The sequence below is a fragment of the Pleurodeles waltl genome, chromosome 2_1, assembly GCF_031143425.1.
Source record: "Pleurodeles waltl isolate 20211129_DDA chromosome 2_1, aPleWal1.hap1.20221129, whole genome shotgun sequence".
Lineage (NCBI taxonomy): Eukaryota > Metazoa > Chordata > Amphibia > Caudata > Salamandridae > Pleurodeles > Pleurodeles waltl.
Window position 1 is genome coordinate 367,293,634 of NC_090438.1, and position 24,752 is coordinate 367,318,385.

Here is a 24,752-nt window from a genome sequence, read left to right on the forward strand (position 1 = left end):
ACAATAGTACCTCTCTCTTAATAATTTTGCAACGTTTTCTTTGGATGAGCAAGCTACTATTACCTACTTGCCCATTGCGCCTACCAAGCCCCATCCAGCCAATTAGCTGCCACTGGCATTTCAGATGTGTATATGGCAAATGGACATTTACTGAAGCATTCGGCACCCAACCAACCAGGGGCAGTATGGAATTGCAGAGTGGGGAATTTAGGGAAGGTATGTGTGCAGCAGCCATGGCTAGTTGGGTGGCAATTAATTTATTTTGAAATTAGAGCAACACCATCTGCTGTGGCACACCTGATATGATACAGTTTCTTCCATACCACAAGAGACACCAATCCCTTACTCCTATGTGCGACAATTGCAACATATCTTTGCCTGCGCAATACTGCCTGCTCCTGCCTTCTAGAAACAAATTAAAGACATTTGCAACAACATCCTACCCGACCACAAAACTGGCTTACCACACAACATGACTGGCCCACACAGGGCCAAAAAGCAGGCCTGCCCACTGCCCCTTGCAGACTTGCCCATTGCTCTATATGCCAGTCAGATCCTGCTTGTATCAAGGTCTTCAGAATTGTCACTAAGTCTTATCTGCTCTCACTTTTCTGGTGATGCTAATTCATGTCTTTCTCAGTGCTTTATTTCCGCTGGCGTGTTGCAGATGGTGGACAGCGGCTCTCATTTTGGGGTTCAGGACTTATTATTTATCATCAGACTATCAGACTTTGACCCTGAGCAAGAGAGAAAGGTAAAAAAGGAGAAGAAAGAAGTAAGAGATAGACAGGAACACAACGGCAAATAGGCAAAGTAGGAATGCCAAACCTGCAAGTGTGAGAAAAAGACAAGAAAACTACTGGAAGAATGAGGCACTAATTGGAATCAAGCCTAGGCATCCTTGGTCCTCCAGAACATCAGAATGTTTCTGAGCAGGCTTCGAGATACCTATGAAAAAACGTCAACACCTGCATATTGTTGTACACCTTAAGCACCTTTTTGTAGCTACAGTTTTGTAAATATGCAGGTTTTACTCATGACCCGTATGAAGTGTCAAATTACTGTAATTGTATAAACAATTCAAAATACTCATATTTTGCATGAAGGAAGTCAAAGGTCACACCTAATAATCTGCAGACTGTCTGGTAGCCATTGACACTTGAATATGTCAGAACTGTCTACAATATCACCTGACCCTCCTCTGTGTCACAGGCCTTGCTTTGGTCCCACAAACGTAATCAGTTGTGCAGGCTGGCATCTTCCAATTGACAGGACTGAAAATATATCCTGCTCTTTTGCCTAGTATAAAGTCTCACAACAGTGTTCATACTGATGCTTACACTTTTAAATAATGTCTATAAAATGAACGTGAGCCTTCTGATTAATACGGTTGATCACTGGTAGTGCCTTGAAAAAGAGGGTCTGTTTCTAACACTAGGCAAGAAATTCTGCGATTCCAGAGCAGCAAGTTTTCTATCATCAGCTCCCAATTGACACCATTCAGTATGTGCAAATCATATCATATTTAGGTCTGGTGTTAGCCAAGACCTTTTACTTTTACTAAATGTATATGTATAGTTTTCTTGCTTTCAGCAGCTTCCGGACCCCTCTCTTCATCCATTGGTCTTTTGTTGTGTCATTCACATTTCACTTCTGCCCACTACAGCACACAATATGGGCAATGAGTCAGTCTACTTAAGCCACTGGTCAACTTTACTTTGACTGACTGCATTTTGCTCTTCTACGAAGAGCAAACCCCCAAATAAGATAGTTCCCTTCGGTGCCAATGTTTTTGTCATTACTTTACATTTACTTTAGTGTTGCCTTTATATAAAAAGCCTGGGCCTGATATGAGCATAGGCCACATTCTACGCTTTAATTGTCTTTTTCTCCTGCTAATGCTGTTGAAAATTCCTCTCTTTATTATCCATGCTATACACAAGCTGAAAGCTTTAATATTATACATATGAATGTATAGGTGGACAATTCTTCAAAACACATTTATTCTGAACTCAGTTTCACCAATGGGTCTTTAATGAACTTTGCCCAGGAAGAGAACCAGCCTTTATTGTGTTTAACATGCAGCACGTGTTGCACTTTTTAATTGTATTCGCATCTTTCTTTCTATCTCTTTCTTTCTTTCCTGATCTCGCAACCCCTAAATGACGTCCAGGACGACATTAAGAGGCAAATGGAATAAAGAGCACATCTAGTTTGCAGAGAACATTGCTTTTAGTCATGCCCAGTACCTGCTACATTTTGGGAGTTAGGATGTACCCCCTTTCTATGTAGAGTGTACACAGAGGTTAGTGCTAAATGCTAATTATGGAATATCTGTGTACGTATGTATGGGGTGTTCTTAACATGGTCTTTTGCACTGGGTAGTATCAAAAATAGTTTAAAAATTACATCAAACTTTTTCATAAATAAAGTTCCTTAGGCATATGCATTATTGATGCGCTACAGTTTATATAGTACACCATCAGATTAACTCGAGTAAGCAAAGAAAGAAAGAAGAAAGACATAAAACATTTTTAAAGACATTGAAAGCATTCAAAATAGGAAAGAACGTTCACAATTCATTACAATTTATTCAGATAACATAATTTTATATTCTTGAAAATCTCGCCAAGTCTCGTTATATTTAGCTATTTTATTATCCATACCGGCATTGTGTAAGACATTGGAGTATTAGTTGAGGAGGGGGAGGACCCACCTCAAATACTAATGACAATCCTTGTCAGGGTGAACCACAGAGATCACCAAATAAACCTATGCCTACCCCTCTGGTACCTAGGTACAAAGCAGTCAGGCTTTCTTATTATCTTTTGTCTTTCTTTCCTTCTTTTTTCCTCTATTTGTCCTTTGCTTTTTCATCTTTCTTTCCATCTTTCATTCCTTCTTTTCTCCCTTCTTTCTTTTTTCCCTTCTTTCCTTCCTTCTTTCTTATGTTTATCTTCCTTTCTTCTTTCTTTCCTTCTTGTCTTCTTTATGTCAGTCTTTACTTCCTTCTTCCCTCCTTTTTCTCTTTCTTTCTTTCTTCCATTTTCTTCCTTTTTTTAAATGATTTATTTCCTCCTTTTCCTTCTTTATTTTCTTCTTTCTTTTTCCCTTCGTTCTTTCTCTTGTTTTCTTATTTCCTTCTTTCTTAAAAATTGTGGTGTACGTGACAAAATAGACTCAAAAATAGAATGCAAGATAACCAAAGCTACATTTAAACTGACAGAAATTAATATAGTGAGGGGCGCTTTCTAAGTGCCTTCATAAAATAATGCCGTATTATCTCACAGGAAATTATTGACACTGTTTTCTGGGAGGGTGGGGGTTTTCAGGGCAATACTACCACGTTATTACCGGTTACGTAGATTCAAGCTGAAAATCTTTGTTTTTTTTTCCTGCATACATTTAATCAGGTTTTGCACAAAGAAATGTGTGGGGAGACATGCGAAGTCTTTGAGGTACTTTAGCACAGGTTGTAATCTCGATTTGGATGCAAACTCCTCTTACAAAGGCACTCAAAATGAGACATTCTGTCATATACACTACAAAGCAGCTCTATAAAAATGATGTGATGCAGTAACGTGTGTTACAAATATTGTTGGAGAGTATCTCAGCAACTTACAGATGACAATATACATTCTGTCATACAGTAATGTGGAAGCGTGAGGAATTGAAAGATACTGCCACCGAGGACATATAGTGAACTATGCAAGCAGGTCTCTCTTTTGCAGATCTTAAAGTAAGGATAGCTTCCCACATAATAAGAGTGCCGGCTCCCTCTGACCGGATATGTAGGTTTACTGTTCTCCCTTCAAGGCTGGAAATGATTCTGTTAGGCTGGTAACTCTGTGTGGGGGAGGGCCTCACAGTAGTGCGCCCTGAGGCTGTGATGCATGTGGTGAGCTGGTGTCTGTGGTCACAAGTTTCTCTGATACAAGGTTCAGGAGTTCTAAATGGGGTGGCTCCTCTGCTATGGCGGAGTGTCCCACACCCCACTGAAAGGAGGAAGCAGGGAAACAGAAAAATAACATGTTAATAAAAGCATTTCTATTATCATTTTATTTTTCCACTTAGAGTATGGCAGGACCAGTATTCTCTGCATCACGGGGTGGGTGTAAGAAATGCTAGGTGCACTCCAAATGAGCATGTCAGTTTGGCTATCCATCAGAAGCCAGTCGAACAGACATGCGCACTTAGAACTCTCCCCCTGGCTGTGTTTCACAGCCAGGTGGAGACCAAGTGCAGGCTCCCATTCCCTTCCTGAGTGGCATTTCAGCCCGCTAAGGCCAATCCAATTCTTTCTTTCATGTAACAGAATGAAAGAAGCATCTAGATTGGGTGGGAAGGGAAGAAAGGCAGAAGCATGAGGCAGTGGGAGCAGCGGAGTAGAGGTGGCACTGTGCTGCAGGTAAGTATTCTTTTTTTAATTATTATTATTTGCCCCTTCCCCTGGCTCTGTGCGCTTCCCCACCAGCCCTTCCTGCCAGCAGCCTCCCCTGGTTCTAATAAGTGTCATAGAGAGGGGTTATGCGGAGATAGTGGTGCGAATTCAGGCAATGGTTAACAGCACTGATATCTATAGCACAAAATGCTTTGGCTGGGTGGTGTGGAGAGGTATACTGGCTTGTCATTAAATTAATTTTTTGCCATGTCAACAATGCTTCCCAAGATTTCAATTGCATATCAAATGTACAACATATTCAAATGTTGATTAGTAGATAACAAACTACTTTACCATCAACATAGCAACGTAAATGGGACTAACAGACAAGCCTAAATTTACAATGAAAGTCAGCCATATGTTGGTGCAGACACCCACCCAGATGCATCTACTTTATTCTATATGTGGCAGCTTTTTGCCAAAGTAGAATACCTTCTCTAACAATTAACTGTATTTAATTTCCATTGAGCTGATCAAGCAGAGAGTTGAACTTATGAGAAAAATGCAATGCACTTTATTTGAATGTATATGTCCGAAAGCTAATTTAGGACTGTGAAGTAACCTGATGAACTTGTACAATGCGTGGCACAACACATATGCTACTATTTGTGAGAAATTTAAATCACTGGTTGAATTGGTAGAGTTCTGAAATAATAAAGTTACATTATTTACTTTAGAATACCACTATCAGCATATGTAGTTTTATAATTCTTAAGAGAATGTTTTTATTAATGGAGCAGGAGTATTTCTATGTGAAAGGGGTTCATTGAAAATATAACTTTGGGTGCCTCTATATTTGTGTGGTTTTAAAGCTTTGTTTGGAAAATGATTCGGATTTTTAACATTTAGATTGTGTTTGGGTTATTGTTTATTATCTTTAGTGACTGAACATTGTCTTTTCATTTCACCCATTGAAATAATCGAACGGTGTTTAGCTTGCGCCATAAATAAACAATAACAATGATTATAGAAGGTGCAACACAAATACAAATCGTTTGGTAAAATCTGTAAAAACCTACTTGGAAGCATTGGCCAATTCTTGTAGGTTAATACATGAAAAACATTTCTTATTTTTGAATGTGAAAAAGGACTAAAAGTCATTACGTTGGCCTGTGTTTTCGGCGAAGTTTGCCCCATATGGATTCTTCAGGAACTGTATTTTGTTTTACTACAACATGCCAAAGACTTTCCTTGGAGTATAACATGCCAAGGAACCTTGTTGATATTGATTCCTTGAAATTCCTTGAAGGTTATTAATCCTAAAGGACATTGCCTTCTGTATTATCACTACCATTTACGGGCCCCTAAATGAAATCATGTTTGTCTACCATTTCAACCAGATAAAGGCCTCGCAAACAATGCTTAAAGGTCCAAAACATCTTATTAATGTTTTATTTTGGAAATCATTTTACATCTCTGTCTCAGAAATTTTAGTTAACACAGGTCCATTGCCAAAATGCAGATGGGTAATACGAGTCAATGTACTATACGAATGCGTGACATGATGAAGTGACTATCCAAAGTTTATTTTCATGTGTTTTTATCACTATTTCAAAGTTTATAAATCAGGTACAAGTAACTGTCCAGTGACAGTGGGCCATGTAGCCCTCATAACCATAAATCAGCTGGTACAGTATCATCGTGCATGCTCGTGGTCTCATTTTACACATACTACAGTTTCCTTAGTCCCAGTGTGATAAGGCCATTAGATGCACGTGTTAAGCTTTTTACATGAATGACTGTGTGGTGATGCGCACATGGAATGGCTAAGGAGAGAAATCAAAATACGTACAATAACAATAAATGACTGAAGCAAACTTGCACGTCCCAATTGCCATGATTAGATGTGTGTGACAGCGCCTTACATCTCTCCATATGCAGAATGTCAGATATTAATGTTGTTGAGGTGCATCAGGGCGAGGGAGTAACACCCTTTGACCCACCAAGTTGTAGGTATTGCAGTCTCATGGTGGGCGTTTATCAGATTTTACCTCTATATTTTCAATATACCCATCCCAAGATGCAACCTTTTCCCCTCTTCCACCAATGCTGGTGGGGCTCATTAGCACCGTCACCTCTGCATAGACCCACTTCAAGACACCTCTCCCCCAGTTTCAATCTGAGGGCAGGGCTCCAGCCTTCTAAGCCATCGGAATGCATCTTTTTGCAAGGATGAAAGAAAAATCTCTCTTGTTCATTTTGTACAGGTAAGCACTCAGATGAAGCACATTAAGTGGTTTCTCTGTAGCAGTCGTCCAGTACTTCCATCAAATCACTCAGCACAGTGTCCCAGAAGCGCAACATCACCGTACATCACCATACCATATTAAGGAAAACCACGGCAGCCGCTAGGCACATTTGGCCTATCCGTTTCGGTGTCAGGTACATGTGGTGTAAGTAGTTAAATTGTGTATAGTGAAACCTAGCATTTTTGTATCTCAACTTAACCAAGTTAAGGCAGGGTAGCCCTGTGGTGTTGCTAAGTTCCTCTCCCAATCGCTGTTCCCACCACTCCCTCAAATGCACCGAAGTGGGGCACAGCATCTGTAGTAGCACCGAATAAAGGCATGTGACCACTTTTCTGCAGGTACCATGAGTCAGTGCCACCGTAGGGGCTGAGCAATAGCAGGTTCTGAGTCACCGCTCTGCCACTGTCCATGCACGAGTTGGACTATGGCCGAATGAACTAGAAACTGACCAGGACCCAGTCCAAATATCTCTTGGATAGCATCGAAGGACCACAGCTGATAGTTCTCGTAAGTATCCTCCCAGGTTAACATGCCTGTTTCAACCCACAAGCATGTATCCTTTGGCCAAGAAAGTACTGCACAATGCAGTAGCAATCATAGAGGCAGGGCTGGGGCATATGGAGGAGCTAGTAGCATTGCTATAATGTACCTTCGCCTGCACCAACGTGCAACCCTCAACAGAAGGTTATTGGATACCCACACCCTGCCGTCGGCCATCGGCCATTTGTGCAGCAGAACATCACATAAGTGCCATGTAACCTCACTGGTCTCTGGGTCCTGAGTATTTGCCAGCCACCAAATTAGCCACTGGAACTGCTTTGCCCATAATATAGTTCATAACTGGGTACTTCAATCCACCTCCTATCAGTGGTACATACACTTTGGAGATGGCCACCCTGTGCTTACATTTGCCTCATTATATCATGATCATCAGAAGAGATTGGAGATCCCTGAAGAATTGTTTCTTATGTATAACAGGCAATGCTGAGAAAATATATAATACTTTTGTTAAAATCAATATCTTTGAAATGGCTAGTGTACCCATTGTGGACAGTTTGAGTGCACTCCAGAACACGATCGAACTCCTGATGGAAGCGATTGCCTTACTCAGGTTGCCATCTACAAGGTCATTTTCTTCGTGATATATTTGGACTCCTAGATATTTCATATTGTTGAGTGTAAGATGCAGGTTTGTGTTTTGGAGATATGTCTGGTGCTCAGCCACATGCTTAGTCATTGGGAACAGTGGAGGATTGTTCCAGTTATATTTTAGCTGTGATACAACAGCACCATCACAGAGGGAAGTGCTCGTAGAATGGGTCTCAAGTATATCAATGCATCGTCCATGTATAACGAGATAATGTGTCAGTCACCATCAAAGAGAATGCCCCATTGAGGGCCCGGCATATGAAGTGCACAGGCTAGCAGCTCAAACGCCACTGCAAAGAGCACTATGGCAGTGGGCAACCTTGCCTGCTGCCTCTTTTGACAGTGTTGGTTTCTGATATTGCCCATCCTGTGCAGACCCGGACAATCGGTGCAATATATAATAAATGTATCCAGCTCAGCAAAACATAACCTAGACCCAATCTGCGCAACACTGCTAATAGGAAAGCCCAACTCAATGAGTTGAAAGCCTTCTCAATATCAAGGGATATCACTCAGTGATCTGCCTCTTGCCATCTATCCCAATCCATTATACGAAACAGTCTGTGTAGAGTCATAAATGTTTTCATGCCAGGCAAGAAGCTATTTTGATCCCTATGCACTAGGCCTGCACCACTGGGAGTAGATGGTTAGCTAGGACCTTCCTAATACTTAATAGTCTAAATTCACAAGTGAGAGGAGCCTATATGAACCCACTGAGAAGTTTGGGGAGCACTGTCCCCCCTGCATGGAGGTAGGTACAGCCCTAACAATCTAGGGGCTAACAGCGAACTGTACACATCACAGAATACCACTGGGAGGCCATCTGTCCCTCACGCCTTTGCACTGGCCATTTGAGTGAAAGGCAACTGAATCTCATACATTTGTGTGGGTTTGTCCAGTTCCAGGTGCAGTATGCCATTCACTTAAGGGAACAGCAGGCCTGAAAGATACTGAATCCTCTCAGCCTTTTGTGTGTCCTTTAGGGAGTCATATTACTCCTCATAATGTCATCAAAACACTGTGCTAATCCTCCTCTGGGTGTTAACCAACTCTCCAGTAGCTATCACCCGAACCACTGCCCTACGGGTCTCTGCTTTTTGGAACTTAGAGTCATCATACTTTGTACCCCTCAGCATGTGGTCTGACACTGTGTTCCCTGCAGTTTAATGCACTTAGGCATTCAAGGAATGTTAGATATTCCACCCTGGCCTGCAACTGTTTGCAACTGGAATGTTCTTATGTTACAGAACCTATTTCTAATGTGTGTATTCATCCCTCTTGTGTCCCCAAGGTCAACAGACCTGAGTCCAAAGAAGCACGTATTTCCTCAAAATCATAGAGGCCATAAGCTTCACTAACATTACGCATTGCCCAGCTCCTATTACGATCCATGCACTGGAGCTTTTACCTATGCATAATGAAGACTTTTTTGTCAGGACCCAAGTTACTACATCATCATCAAATGGGGATAGACAGGTGACTCAGCGTGCAACTCTAGGGTGAAAAAGAGTCAACATAATAAAGACAAAGAACAGAAAAGCTAAAGAGGCACAGACCTTATCACAGAAAGGTTCAGATTGACAAAACAATCATGCAATGCAGTACAGCAACTGAAGTTGCTTTGATACATTGCGTGAAAGGGAGGCAGCTGAACAGCACTTCATCTAATAAAATATGGGGCTGGTTTCATCTGTCTCTGCACTGACTCAATTTAGGCTAGGGCATATGCCTGTGGGGGCTGAACCCAATAATTGTTTGCACCCCAATTTTTACCTGAGGCAGTTCAGCTCCGGTATCTCTCATTGATCTAGTGGTAAGAGACTACCCTTCCCATCAAGGCAAACATTATTTAGCAGAGTAAGGTCAAATTAAAAACTGAGACCATTAATAAGTGAGTTCCAGATCAAAAATAGAGCTAAAAGGATTTATTGTAGAATTATTAATAAAAGGATACAGAAAGACATGTATACATTAGCTAGAAATTTTCAAATGCAGAATACGAACCACAGAACACAAAAAAAACACTGCTTAGCCAATTAAACCTCTCTGAAAGTGTAATACTCATAAAGAGTACTGACAGCTTCTCATGAGAGGAAAATAAAGTCTCAAAATAACAGGCCAGACTCTTGGAAGGAAAATATTTATTGTTATGCATGTGTTTTGTATAAAAACTCCTGGTTTTGATCCACTTTGAATTGCAGCTATCACAGGGATGGTGACCTTCTAAGGCCAACAGACCACTATGTTTGTGATTGCTTTTTAATAAAAAAAAAAAATGTAGCCTATTTTCCTTAAAGAAAGGAAAACAGGATGGTTTAAAACAAAATCCTTCTTTTAAAAAAAGTTTTCATCATTCTCAAAGGAGACGGGATTCCTTAGGAATTCTGTCACAGAACAACTGCAAATCTGAATTTGAAAGAAACATCCTAAATGCCCCTTCCATTTATTGATTCGAACGTTGGTGACAAACCCAAATTGTGATTAGGTTATCACAGTTTGTTGTTTGTACATAGCAAAAGGCCTTCTTGTGGTCATCAGTGCCCCATGGCGACTGAAAGGGGCTTCATATATCTGGCTCTTTATGTGATATTTCTTTTATGCGAATGTTCTGAATTGAGGTAAAAACATGACAACGTTGACCCAATATCAAACCTCAGTCCTAGAGGATAAATTAAAAAAACATGCAAAAACCTCTATCTGTTTATTTAAAGATCGACAATTGAAACCCTTAGTACTAAAATAATAAAATGGGAAGCAATTAAAAAAAAAATAGTTTAGAAATGCAGTACTTCATTTCCGGTTCTAAATAACCCTAAATGAGTGAGCACAGAAAATAAGCAACAGAAATGTAAGACATCTACATTAACAGCACAGGGAAACAGTGGCATGTAAGAGTGGAAAAGAGTCACAAACACAGGTAGCAAAATGAGAGTAAAAAGGTAGGGAGGGTTGTGTCTCTCTCCCACTTCAAGAAGGATAAAAGAAAAGTGGGGGATAAAAGTATCATGGTTCATAAAAGGGCTTAGACATTTCTTAACATTTTATTGGCAAAAAGGCAGAACATTGGTACATCATGAGACTCAAAACAAATTGAATTACCAAGGTGGAATTTCCAAGTAATAAACATCTACTGATGGAATCTTCCTACTGTCAATCAATTACATTGAGTTATATAGCCTTATTATGACTAGGGAGATAAATTCATTCAATTTCTTTGATGATTCGAGAAAACAGTTTAGTTCTCTAAGGGCTTGCATTGTATTGCATGTAATCAAGATCACATCCCATAAAAGTAACACCATTTTGTTTGGAAATAATCATGTACAGTAATTATTTCCTATTGCAACTTGTGCCCTTGCAAATGGGGCAAAAAATGCAAATTGTGTTGTACTGGATGACAAAATACACAAAATTTACCAAGCATTTGTGCCCTAGAATGTATTGTCAGGTTTGACCTGCCAAAAATTTGGACATGCTAGTTTCTGGATAATTGGAGTTGGGAAGTTATAGGAGTTACCACACATACTGAATTTACAAGGGCCCAGGTGATTTTTCTCAGAGACAAAATGTCACTGTCCGCTGACTAATTCAGCGAAAAATGCTCTTGTCAATATCAGTAGCAGACACATTTCAAATTTCTTTTATTTTTTTCCCTGAAACTCCTTTCCTTATAATTTAACAAATGTCTTAACTTGGAAAGACTTTATGATTTCCTTTGTCAGGAGTACAAATTCAACTATTACCTAAGTGGGAAGGGCCAGAGAACAGTTTGAGAATACTCATGTTTAGGTATTAATGAACATTTAAGGCTAACTGTGCTTTGTAACATCAAGTCCCCACCACTTGCACAGGATTTACTCCTGCATAATATTAGACAATTATCTGATACTATTACACCAACTTACAACTGAAAAGTTACAGTTCTTCCATTCTTTACAGTTTGATTTACAATATCAAATGGTTTTGGGACTCAGTGCTCTCCTGAAAGGTACAAACTAAAAGTGAGTCCACCTGTGTTTTATACCAAAGGGCCATATTACATCATTATGGCACCAGGTACCTCCTGCATACCTCAAAGCTATTGTAATATAGCTCTTCATGTGCACTGTATGAACTCAATCTCTTTTTCGATTACACTTGCCACATTCTGAACCTTGCTGTCCTTTGCAGTGGTGTACAATCATAAATAGTTAATTAATGAAGTGTGTATACCTGTTTCACAAGCTGATTTACCAAGATTATCCATGTCATCTACCCTTTCAATAGCACATCCTTATGGAGTTTTCAGCATCTGTACACATCCCTTGTCATTTGAGTGAAAACTAACGTTTAATATTTGGGGTTGGGTAAGGTGGAGTGAGCAATCATGACAAATGTTTTTTTAGTGTGACCACAGTGGATTTATTTTCACATTTATTTTTCGTTGACAGAATCAGACTTGTTCCATCCCAAAATTCATAAAAGTATTTTTTCAGTAAGAGATACACAACTTACTAATGATTATAATACTTAAGATATTAATGACTATCAGGCCATCTTTATACATAATACTGTATGTTTTCTGTTCAGGATTGCGTACTTTCTGGTTCCTTTCTAAGGAAGCATGCCAAGTTCACTGTTCCTTTTCCATTTAGTCTCCTGCAGACCAGTGTAAAAAGATCCACGCAGGAGATGAAGTGATCCAGGTGAATCATCAGACAGTGGTGAGTACCTAGATTGCCTTACTGTCTGTGCAATACAGAGTGAAGCAAACATACAGTATTCATGTGTCTGTACACTAAGGACCTGATTATGAGTGGGCAGGTTAAAGTGCAATACCTATCCAAAAAGGAGTTTGATAAGGGATCAGATTTATGGTTAGATGATAACTACCCCAACCCAGATGCATTCCTTCTAACATATTTTAGCGGAGTGAATTTATTAGGGGGAAATGGTCCTGTAAAAAGCCAAACCTCCAGATGTCAGTGGATATGTACCACATCTGTATATTATTTCTGATTCCACAGCTCAGTATGTGAGGTATCAACTCACCTTGCCTTATGTTATCTAAATCCACCCCATTCTGCCACTCTCGTAATCAGGACCTAAGTGAATTAATGGGTGCAATCCAATGCTATTTGAAGATCTTCTAAGAAAACTGCTTGACTTCTCCAAAGTTCCAATTACCAGGATCATGTGGTTTGTTACCAATGAAGGATTGATCTAGGATTTGCACAAAACATATAAAGACCTTATTTGTGTGTTGTACCAAAATTAACATATTAAAACCACAAAAGATAAGGCTTAGGGCAGATCACATTTTATTTATTATGCAATACCTTTAACATAATTATTATCTTTAGTGTCTTTCAGAAACTTTACTTTAGTTGAGCAGTTTGATATTTCTTTTTCCTTCTCTTATGACAATTTGAATAAAGGGTCAATAGACCGACTTTTAGAACTAGCAACATGAGTGTGACCGGCCAAGCTGCCTAAATTGCACTAAATGGAACATCAGTAGTACCCCAGAGAGGTTCTAAAATCAACTAAAAGTTACATACAATGGAAAAGCAGTTTTCTGGCCTTTTTGCTTCAACATATTTGAGTGTGAGGTTTACTTGTTTTAAGGAAAATGTTTTTTTGCTTTTTTAGCCCAATTATTTAAAGATCACAAATGCAATAAAAATCCTTGCCTGATGAACTAACCTATTATGATTTGTAAAATCAGAGTGTATGCAATCGCAAAATAGGCTTTCTTTCTCATGGTGCTATAAAGTATTCTAGTATTGTATAAATTTCTGTGATAGAGAAGGTAAAGCCCATTCCATGCCTCAGTTTATTTTAGCAAACATGTAAATACCTTCTGGTAAAGAGAATAATTCACTTAAAAAAATTATTTCTACTTTTTAAAGCAATAACTGAGCAGGTACAGACTAGTAACATGATTGCTGTTGGTGACCTTAATACTAATGTTTCTAATCACTTTTTACTGATGATGAAAGGGAGGAAGCCTTCAATACTCCAACAGCTTCCTTTCTATTGGGGACTAGAATAAACAAGACAGGTTCCCTACTGTTGGAGTTATGTAGGGAGTTTGTTGCCATCATTGTAAACTGTAGGACATATACCTATATCCCAGCTTGTCATACCCATAGAACACTCAATGGATCTTTGATAATTGATTACATCATAAGCTCTTATCCGGCGCTTTCCCTTAAAAAGCATATTGCAGTCATTAAAAATAATTGGAGTGAGCACATCATTTTATCTTTTACCATTAAGGGTAAACCTGAGCTATCGTTCACTGGCAGATTGGAGAGGAGGAGCAGGTGAAATTAAACATTGCTAACGGTAAGTTAACTTGGAATTTGGTGAAGAAACGGTCCTTATCTAGTGATCTAGTGATCTAAGAAGAATAGTAAAGGCAATTACTGAACAAGGTCGAACTTCAGCAAAAGATATGCAAACATTTTTAAGGGGCAAAACAACTCTCTCAGAGAATATTTTATATAAATCTAAATTGCAAGGGAAGAGTTCAAATAAGGGTTTCACCCTTAATAGGTTGCTAAATAAACTTCAAAGGTGACAATTTATTTTGTATTCGAATGAACATTACAAAATCTTAACCTGTCTTAGAAGGAGGAGAATTAGATGGCTACTGACACACAAAAAAGGAGTGAGTCTGATAAGAAATGGGTAGAAATAATGGAAATTGCCAAACAAAAAGACTGCATATACATCTGGAAACATATTGGGGAATGTAGTGATAGTACATGTGAGGTCAAAATTAATAATATCTCTGGTGAGAAATGGTGTAACTATATCGTCTCACTGTATGCTTTGAATTGCTCAGGGAGCTTTTTAATGCACTGTTGCTTGTTGAACTCTAGTCTTAGTTGTAGGAATGAGACTATGCCTCCCTATCCATCTAAGCCACAAATTATGAGAATCATTCAAGGGCAAAAGGGCCTGATCAGTTGCCTATTGCTATTATGGAGTTAGAGGCTGACTTATGGGTGACTTATGTGGCTTCTTTGCTTCAATTCTGCTACATATCTGGAGAGGCACCCAATTCCTGGAGGGACAAAATCGTACTACCATTGCATAACAAAGGCCCCAATAACATTGCCTGTAATGGTAGACAAATCACCCGCCTAAACTCAACTGGAAAAATCTTTGCAAAGTCTGTATCAACATCTCCACGACTGGGTAAAAGAAATAGAGATCTTGTCCTTGGAACAGACTGGTTTCCAAATTGCTCCACATTAGATGATATAACCATACTACACCTCATTGTGGAAAAGTATGTTCAGAAACGGGGTATGCCTGTTCATGTGGAATATATTGATTTTTTCTGCAGCCTTCAACAGCATAGAAAGGCACGCCCTGTGAAGAAAACGCAGGGATCTGGGTATTACAGAAGGCTTATTAAAACTGATAATAGCCCAGCATATGGCCAATGGTGTCAAGTGATATTGTGAAGTAAGCGTGGCCTCACACCAAAAATTGGAACAATGAATCACTTTAAACAATGCTGTCTGTTAGCACCTCTTCGTTTTTCACTATTCATCATTGTCCTGCCACTAAAAAGGATCTTGTTAGAGGGAATTCCCCAATGGTTGGGTTATACCCAATAGGTACTCTCCTATAAGCAGATGATATTGCATTACCGGATCTGACCGTTAAAGGTTTTCAGAAATGCCTTTATTGTTTAACAGGTTATGCGGACAGACATTATCCAAAAGTCAATGTAAACAAAAGTAAAATAGTGGAATTTGAAAGATAGGGTTGCCACTCCAAGACGAACTATAGCTGGCTCCTGGGTACTGTGGCTATGGAAATAGTTAAATGTTATCCATATTTAGGGAATATTTTCTCTGATGATTTGAGTGAAAAAGATCATACTGTCCACTTGACAAATAAGGCTCTGTCCCATGCAAACACACTTAAGGCACTTTATGGTGCTATGGGCTAAAGGCATTTTATTCATTTACTGACTTTCTATAAGATGAAAATTCCTCCCACACTAGTGTATGGGGTTGAATCTATGAATATTAAGCACTGGTATTTTATGCACACAGTAGAAGGGAAAATCCTAAAATCAATTTGTAGCTTTACCACAATGGCACTAGAGGCACCATGCATTAAGATGTGCCTGGTGATCATCTTTGTAAGGGGTTTGGCAGCTCTAGTACACTGGGACTATCATCTTATGCATTCAAAGGAGCATTCTCTGAGGGAACTTATAAATACTGAATGTTTCACATCAGCAAGGGGTGACCATACTTTGATGTCAAACCTTGTTTTAGCACTTGAACACTTTAGCCTGAAATATGTAGATCTGCAAGATAGGAGCTATGGCAGTCTTAGAGGCTTCCTTAAATCTTCCATGAAACTTAGTTCTATGGAAAAGGATGGTCATCACTGCAGGATGCGAAAAAGGATGGGGAGAGTAACTAGGATAGGTAGCGATTCCACCCCATAGCCTCACTTGAGATGGAATTTGGAGCATGGGGTTCACCACTGCATGCTTATGTTCAGATTAAATTGCCTCCCCTCAAGCTATGTTCTGGATGTGTGGTGACGAATATGTTGGATTAACAGGAGGTGTAACTTGTGCAAGGGTGCAGTTCAGATGGTTGATCATGAATTATTTATTTGCCCTGTATCAAAATTCGATAGAAGCCGTTTCCTAAAACATATTCATATTTGTTTATGAAATATGGTATTAAATATAAATTATTTATATTATTAATTAAATAAGGGTAGAGCAGGCACTCAGTTTCTATGTAACCCTGTTAATAAAATTATTTGCTATAGAATTTTTACATTTTTAAAAAAAAATTTAAACATGTATTATATTTTATCTCATTTAGTCTAATATGCAAAATATTATATGTGAATTTAATTCTACTGTAATGTATTTTCTCTGTCCATGTTTTACTGTTTATCTCTTGGTAGATCTTGAAAAATCTTGAACCTTGAAATATGTTCTTAGTTTTAGGTTTTTCTGTTCAGTGGTTCATTGGACGAACCCTTACAAAAGTCAAAAGCTCCAATACAGAAAACATGTTGAGGAGCATTAATGAGTTAGGGAAAATGGACAAAGTGCATCCCTAATAAAGACTTGTTACTTATAGTTTTACAGTATTTGTGTAACTAAATACATGATAATGCAGCATGTTTCTGAAACCTTGAAAAGGTGCTATTTATAAAAAAGTATTTAAAACTTAGAGGAATCAGAAATTAAAAATAACCTAACATACTAATGCACTACTTCTGAAGACACTCACTATGATGACAAATAGAGAGAAGGTCTTAAAATATAGCAAAAAACTCATGTATAAAACACAAGTGGCAAGAAAAATTGGGTAGAATAAAATTAGCAAGTACTGGAGTGTTGTGCACAAACAAAGGTAAAAGTAGTTAGGACCAAAAATGGTTTATTTACAAGATGTTTATTTGGAGGGTTTGGGGCTTTAGTTGACTTTTGATATCTAGAACATCTCAGCAAGAGGCCAAAATATACACTGTCCCAAGAAGCTATTTACGTCAGACTTAATTGATTAAATTTCTTTGTGCTCTTTACAGTAATTAAAAAAATTAATGTTTAAGAAGCCCATCTGCCCTTGGTCTGAACGGTGTATTATGGTTTAGAAGCTTCTTCACTGGCCTTCATCAGGAATAGGATCTGTGGGACCATGTTTAGGTTGAATGGGGTATCTGTCTAACGAGTTCAGTAGACACCTTTACCCATGGGTGGCTTAGGAATGCTTTTGCTCTGCCCGTTTACTGAGTATAGATAGCAGACCCAGTTTGGCACAGTAGTGCTCCAAGAGCACCGAGGCATGGGTGCATACCCTGTTTGGTCACTCTCTCCATGGACACTGCCAGTCAAGCTAAGTGACCAGTGTTAGACCACAACAGTGTCATCTTGGTGACACTGGGTCTTAGTTGAGAGGCAGAGGAGATTTGCTACAGCGCTGCTTTCAAGAGATTAAACATCTGGCTTTGGCATGTTACTAGATTTTTCTGGTTGCTGAATTAATCAGATGCAGGTCCTGAGGCAGCAGTCCATCTGAAAGACTGCTAGGCATGGTTGGTGTTGGAAAATGGGTTATTGGTAGGGCAGGTAGGTACCTACACCTAGCAACAAGCCACAAACCTCCACAAAAGTACAGTTAGGTCTCAGTAAATTAATCCCAGCTCTACCCTTGGTAGCTTAGCATCGAGCGTCAAGGCTTAACTTAGGAGACAAAGTGTAAAGCATTCAAATATCACAAAACAGTAATTAAATAAAACACAGGAAACAGTTTAAAAATCCAAAACCAATTTATAAAAATAGCTTATATTTTTATCTTTAAAATGACACAAAAACGATTAAAATCGGTTCAGGGGAACCGGAGATATGAATTTTTAAAGTATTATTATTTTCTAGCGCATAGAAACAAAAAGCGCCAATCGGGTCATCTGGTTGCACCAGGACCGGGGCTAAGTCAAACTTTCAGGCCGACCGCGATGGAGCCCTGCTCGGCTACAGGTCGCGGGAGGCCTCGGTTAAAAAGTTACCTTCTGACTTAGTCTTTATTTTGAAGTTTTTCTTCACCGGGACGAACCTGCCAGTTGGATCCGACCTCCTGGAGCCCTTGTCCGGATACGCGAAGTCGGTTTCCTCGGTGGTGATTTTTACCTTCGGACGTAGTCGTTTTTTCGAGATGAAAATCCTTCGACCGGGGTAAACCTGGATCTTGATCCGACGTCCGTGGAGCCCTTCTCGGATACGATGGCTGGAAGGTCCCGGTCAACTTTTTACGTTCGGACTTAGTCTCTTTTTTGGATGTTTTTCTTTACCGGGACGAACCACGAAGTCAGGCCGGGTCGCGGTTGAGGCAAGCCGGCTAGAATTTCCGCGTCGGGTCGGTCACTTTATGGAGCTTTTTTCCAAAAATTCTCCAATCTTTTCCAAACTTCTGGGGCTTCACCCAGATGTTCTTTTAAGGTTCTTTTGGGGTCCACAGCTCACCCCAAGGGTCCAGAAGTTCTGTGATGGTCCTTGGGAAGTGCGGACTTCAACTCCCAGAATGCACCTGGCGCAAACTCCTTTTTGGCCACTGGACAGTGGTCAGCTGGTCGCTTTCTTCAGGAGTTGGTGCAGGGGACTCTGGTTTAGCAATTTTTCACCTGTAGCAAACAGGGAGTCCCTCCTTGAACCAGTTGAAGCCAGGCAAAGTCCTTCTTGTGGTGAAGCCCAAGTGTGCAGCTGGTGCAGTCTTTCTGAGTGCAGGGTCCAGGTGCAGGCCAGGGGTCCAGCAGGGCAGTCCTTCTTCTTCTTTAGTTCCTTTCTTGTTGAATTCTGGAGGGGATCTGAGGCGTGGGTGCAGGTCTGCCAGTTTTATCCTTGCTCCTGGGTGAAAAGCAGGGGGGCCCTGGTCCTCCAATCAGGGACAGGGTCGTCCCCCTGTGATGACCACTTCCTGGGAAGTGTGGCAAAAATCCATCCCAGAAGGCAACAGTCTCTAAAAATCCAAAATGGATGAATCTGATTTTTAGAGGAGAGATCTGGCTGAGCCCACCCACTGGTGTGGCTAAGAATCATAAACACACCCCTCTCCTGCCCTCTCCTAATCTAATCAAGGGGGCACCTAGCTGTCTGGGGTTGCAGGATGTGGGGGTGTTGCTGGGTGCTCCAGATGTCCTTCTCTGCCTTTGAAGACCAGTTGGCAGCCCTCCCCCTTCCTGCTTCCCCATCTGCTGAGGGGAGATTCTCTCCCCCAAGCACATTCCTTTGTGTGAAGTCAGGCCACTTCACACCTCATTAAAGTAGCCTGGCAGAAGCTGCTGCAGGCTGGCCAATCAGAGCACAGGAGCAAAAACAATGCAGAGCTGAAATTGGCAACTTTTTAGGTAAAGTCTAAACTTTTTACCTGCACTAGTTATATTAAATCCAACAACTGGAAGTTGTGGGATTTATTATAACAATCAATTTGATACCAAATTCTTGGTATGTAACATTTAAGGAGACTTTAAAATTTAAAATAAAGTCTGCCCATTCTAGCCTATGAAGGCCATTTACTTCAATGAGGGAAAAACGAATTTGGCTGTTTTTACCTCACCAGGGCTTATAAATCTATTTTTATAAAGTCCCTGCTTATAGTTACATGGCACCCAGCCCTAGGGGCACATAGGGCACACCTTAGGGGTGACTTATATGTAAAAATAAGGTAGTTTAAGACTTTGGAAGTACCTTTAATTCCAAAGTCGAATTTGCATATAACTTTAATTTAAAAGCAGCCAGCAAGGCAGGCTTGCTTTTAAAATGACACTGGGCACCTCAGCAATGCACCTAGGTGTGCACCACCTATGCTGTGGTCCCTAAACCTACATGCCCTACCATATACTAGGGACTTATAGGTAGGTTAACTTAGCCAATTATAATTAGCCTAATTTGCATATCCATTTTACACAGAGCACAGGCCCTGGGACTGGTTAGCAGTACCCAGGGCACCAGCAGAGTCAGGAAAACACCAGCATAAAGTGGAAAATGGGGGCAAAAAGTTAGGGGGCCTCTGCAATCAGCCCCAGTTTCTCACAGTTGGACTTTAATAGAGTGCAATATATTTTTTTAATAATAATTTTGGCCTTGATATAGAGACGTCAAACCCCAAAAAGTGCACTAGATTCCGGCATGTTTAAAAAAAAATGATTCCTTAGACAGCATTCATGTATTTTTACTACAATACTTAGGGCATTACTTTACAAGAATCACAGACATGCCAATATTGACTAGGCTATATTTCAGCCACACCTGTGAGTAAAAAAATAATAATAATGAGGAGAGCAACAGTAATAGAATAGAGTAGATTCATTACCTGCTGATCAGTGAAGCCCAATAATATTTATGGTTGGAATGGGTGATGTATGAGGTTTTATTCAAAAATTGTTTCTGCATCCTAAGGGCTGATTATCAATAAAGAATATGCCTTGAACTTGACTTTCTGTAAATAAGGATTACACCCGGTGATGAATAAGTAACTGATGATTACATTTGGCAAAACAAGATATGTTGTTTATGAGAAAAATTTGATTATTAGTTGGAGTGCATGGGAGACTATGCACGTAACAATCTCTCTATCTTGTTAGGCCCAGTAAAGGGTTCAATCATTTAAACCAGAATTTAGGAAAATGTGTAAAGCCTTTAGATATGCCAAAACGTTAAGCCATCAAAAACACAACACAATATGGAATGCCTCTCCATTTACAAAAACTGAGATTATTTTAACAAACAAAATGACACCAAAACACCAAAAATAGAATAAAGTGCCCTGGTGATTTGATTTTTTTAAATGCTCAAATAAAAATAGCACCATAAAAATTAAGCATTAATCTGTCTTCTGGTTGCTCTTGATTGGTACCTAGACTTAATGCTGACTGTGATGGAGCATGGAGGAATGCAGCAAATAGATTCAACCCAGTCAAAAGTTTTATCTTTGGACTTAGTTTCTGAAAGGGAAGTCAAAAATCCTAAACAAGAGACGACAGTAGGCTGTGGCTGAGAAGTGCTGCACAAGGCCAGATAGCCATCAAAAGAGATCCCAGTAAGACTGTTGATATTTGGAGGGAAAGCTACGAGGCGGGGTATCCAAATTCTGTGCCAAATGAAGATTCCTCGCTATCCAGATACTTTTGGCGCCCTTGCCCTGTGAAAATGTCTACATTCAGACATAGTCACTCTTTTGGAGTTTGGACTCCTCCAGTGGGGCAATACTAGAAGCAGCAACCAAACAGGGCTCCACATACCCTCTCCGTGACACAAAGATGAAATGGATTTGCTGTGGCAGAAAAGCACTGAGCAGGAGTAACCTGATTCTTCACGCCAAAGGCAAGGCACCTTCATTTGATGAGCTTGGTGGGTTTGACCCTGTTCTCTAGAGGTCTTTGGAGCCAAAAGGTTTATAAATCCCAGGTTTTTTAGGGTTTAAGGAGGGGTGTCGGATACAAGTGGAAGCACACCTAGCTTTTCAGCTCTCCTCATAGTGCTCAACAGGAGGGCAGTCTTTCCTTTTTCACAGGTCCAGTCGTGTTCTGAAGAGGGTGACCAGGTGTGCCCATTTATGCCTGGTACTAACCTGTGTGGAGGCGGCAACTGGTTTCTCCATATTTAACAGGGGAATAGTTACCAGGGGTAACTCTACCAACTCTTTCAGCACTTCCTACGTGCCCTACTGCAAACAATCCCAAAGTGCTTCTCCCTGCCCAAATGCAAAACAATGAAACCCTTCTCCCCTTGGGCACAACCCATGTGTCCACCCAAAAGGTATGCGAGGGAAATGAGCAACTCCTCCACTGTGGTCACTCTAAACCAGTTTGAGGCAGTTCCTCTCCACTGGGATTTTTTGCCTGGCTGACTGGGGTACCAAAGAAATGTCGAGCCCAGGTGTCAGCTAACATTTACTGTGACATAGTAGGCCTCTCTCTTTGAGGTTAATCAAGTGCTTGGGCAGAACCCTCATAGTCATCCTGACAGAGGAACAGAAACACTTCTCCACAGGCCTCTGTCCTGCTCTGCGAGACCTTTCCATACCTCATCAAGGGGGCTTTTCATGTGCTTTAAGGAAGATAAAGGTAACTTTCTAAAAGTACATTTTCCTTAATAAGAAATTACAAATTTGATTTTGACATTAAATTGTGTTTGAAATTTCTAATGAGTCTTTAGATTACATTTGTAGCTGTCTCCTAACAGAAATTAACATTGTTAAATATACTGATGTAATTCAGTGCTTTCTTATGAAACAAACAGCTTTCCTACAGTGAAAACAGTGTTTGGTTCTTTTTTACTGTAAGGACACATCAGACATTCAATTTCCACATGTCCTACTTTTAACTTCCAGCCACCCTGCTTTAAAGCAGTGTTGACTTATTAATAATTTAACTTATTAATATTAAAACATGAGGTTTTAGTCTGTCAAAAGGGTCTCATTACAGTTTTCAAGCTGCTAAAGCCAAGCTACAGTGGTACACATGCAGGAATTTTGCACTGTCACTGTAGTGGGTGGCACAATGGGTGCTGCAGTCCACTTACAGGCCCTGAGTACACATTGTACCACATACTATGGGCATATGGGTAAGCTAAATATGCCAATTAAGAGTGGAGCCAACTTCTACATGTTGGGGTCAAGGTGCATGCATTGGGGCTTGGTTAGCAGAGTCCCAGTACACAGAGTCATGAAACCAGCAGCATCAGTCCAAAAATGAATGATGTGTGATCATGCAAAAACTGCTGGCAATATTGCAGCTGGGGTATAATCTGGCTTCATGGAGACTAATAATTGAAAATATGAGGTTGAATTAAACATATAGTAAACTCTGACTTCCTGTACATTTTACTTGCTTTTTTAAAAAGAATAATGGCAGACATCTTTGTTGGGCTCCGATATTTGACTCTGTTCTTCACTTGGACTCCAGCTGGACAGATAAACCAGAAAGACAAAAGTACATTTATCGAGGTTTCTTTCCTTGAAGGGAGCTTGTGCTCTCATTTCAATCTCCACCACTTAGTTTAAGTTTGTATGTATATTAATGAGGTATATACGATTTCCCTGAAGAAGGACTTAGAACGATATTTCCTCTTCGCATTGGCTGAAGAGGCTGAAAATGGTGGCTTTTGACATTGTTGCTTGCTCATTAGGGATATTGAAGGTAGGGACTGTGCTCAGTGACTACTGCCCACTCTGAACTTACATGGATTTCTGGATGGTACAATATCCATACTATGTCACCTGGTTGGCCCTTGGGAAGTTCTTCACGACAGATATAGCTAAATACATTTCCATCATTCTGATCCCATCTAAAATTTACAGTCAACGGATTATTCCATGAACAAAGTTTGTTATGTTCTCATTAACTCAAGCAACTTTTGTCTCTCCAATTCATTTGTGTTTACAAAGTTAATTATAGAAAAGCTTCCAAACATGCACCACTTACAATACCTGGTTTGCAATATTCATAAGGAAGATAAAGTTTGTGTTTATATGTATTGTAATATTAATAATTATTAACATTAACATTTATTCAGACTTCTAAGTCCATGTAAACAACATTAAAAACATATGAAACACCTTAAAATCAGCTTTCAACTTTTGACTTAGAGGTTACATGAAATCACAATCGAAAAAGGAACAAATGATGCCTCAATGTCGTAATCGCTACATTGATCTGACAATATGCCAGCCCAATTCTTTCTTCAAATAGGAACATTTTCAACTTCTTTTACCATCTAAATCCGAATTGATCAACACTCCCGTGTTTTGCCCATCAAAATCTTCTCTTTAACACAATTTGAAGATTCGTTAATGCCCTTTGTGCCTCAAAAGGCACCTCAAACAAAGTGCATAAATCGATGGCCCTTTAGTTATCCAGTTGCGGATAACTGATCAGAACACAGGTCCTTAAAGTACTTATTCATCACTGAATTGACATTAGAAGTGATTAAGGGCCTGATTAATTATATATTCACTGTCTTCTGATTCAGGTAGCGTAATCCCAAATCTAGTCAAAGTGCTTCAGCTTCATGTGCTTGCAGTAAACCAAGGGTCTTTCTTCATATTTTGCCCTCGATACCATCTAACCCACGAAGCTTCTCGAGTAAGAGGCCAGGAGTACTATTATAAGAGATGGGATTACCATAGCACTATAAGTGTGCAGTGATCATGTGCAAAGATATGACGAAGCGTGGACTCGAGTGGCCTAAACCCAGTTTGTTAATTTGAGATTAAATCGTTATTTTTCACCTATTCTTCGACCACTTTAGGTAACATGCCAGTTTATATTGTAGCTGAAACATATTTTAAGGAAATTAACCAGTGTGCTGTAGGATCCTTGGAAATTGACCAGCCAGTCAGGAGTTGCCCTGTATTACAAACTAGCTTAAACTATGT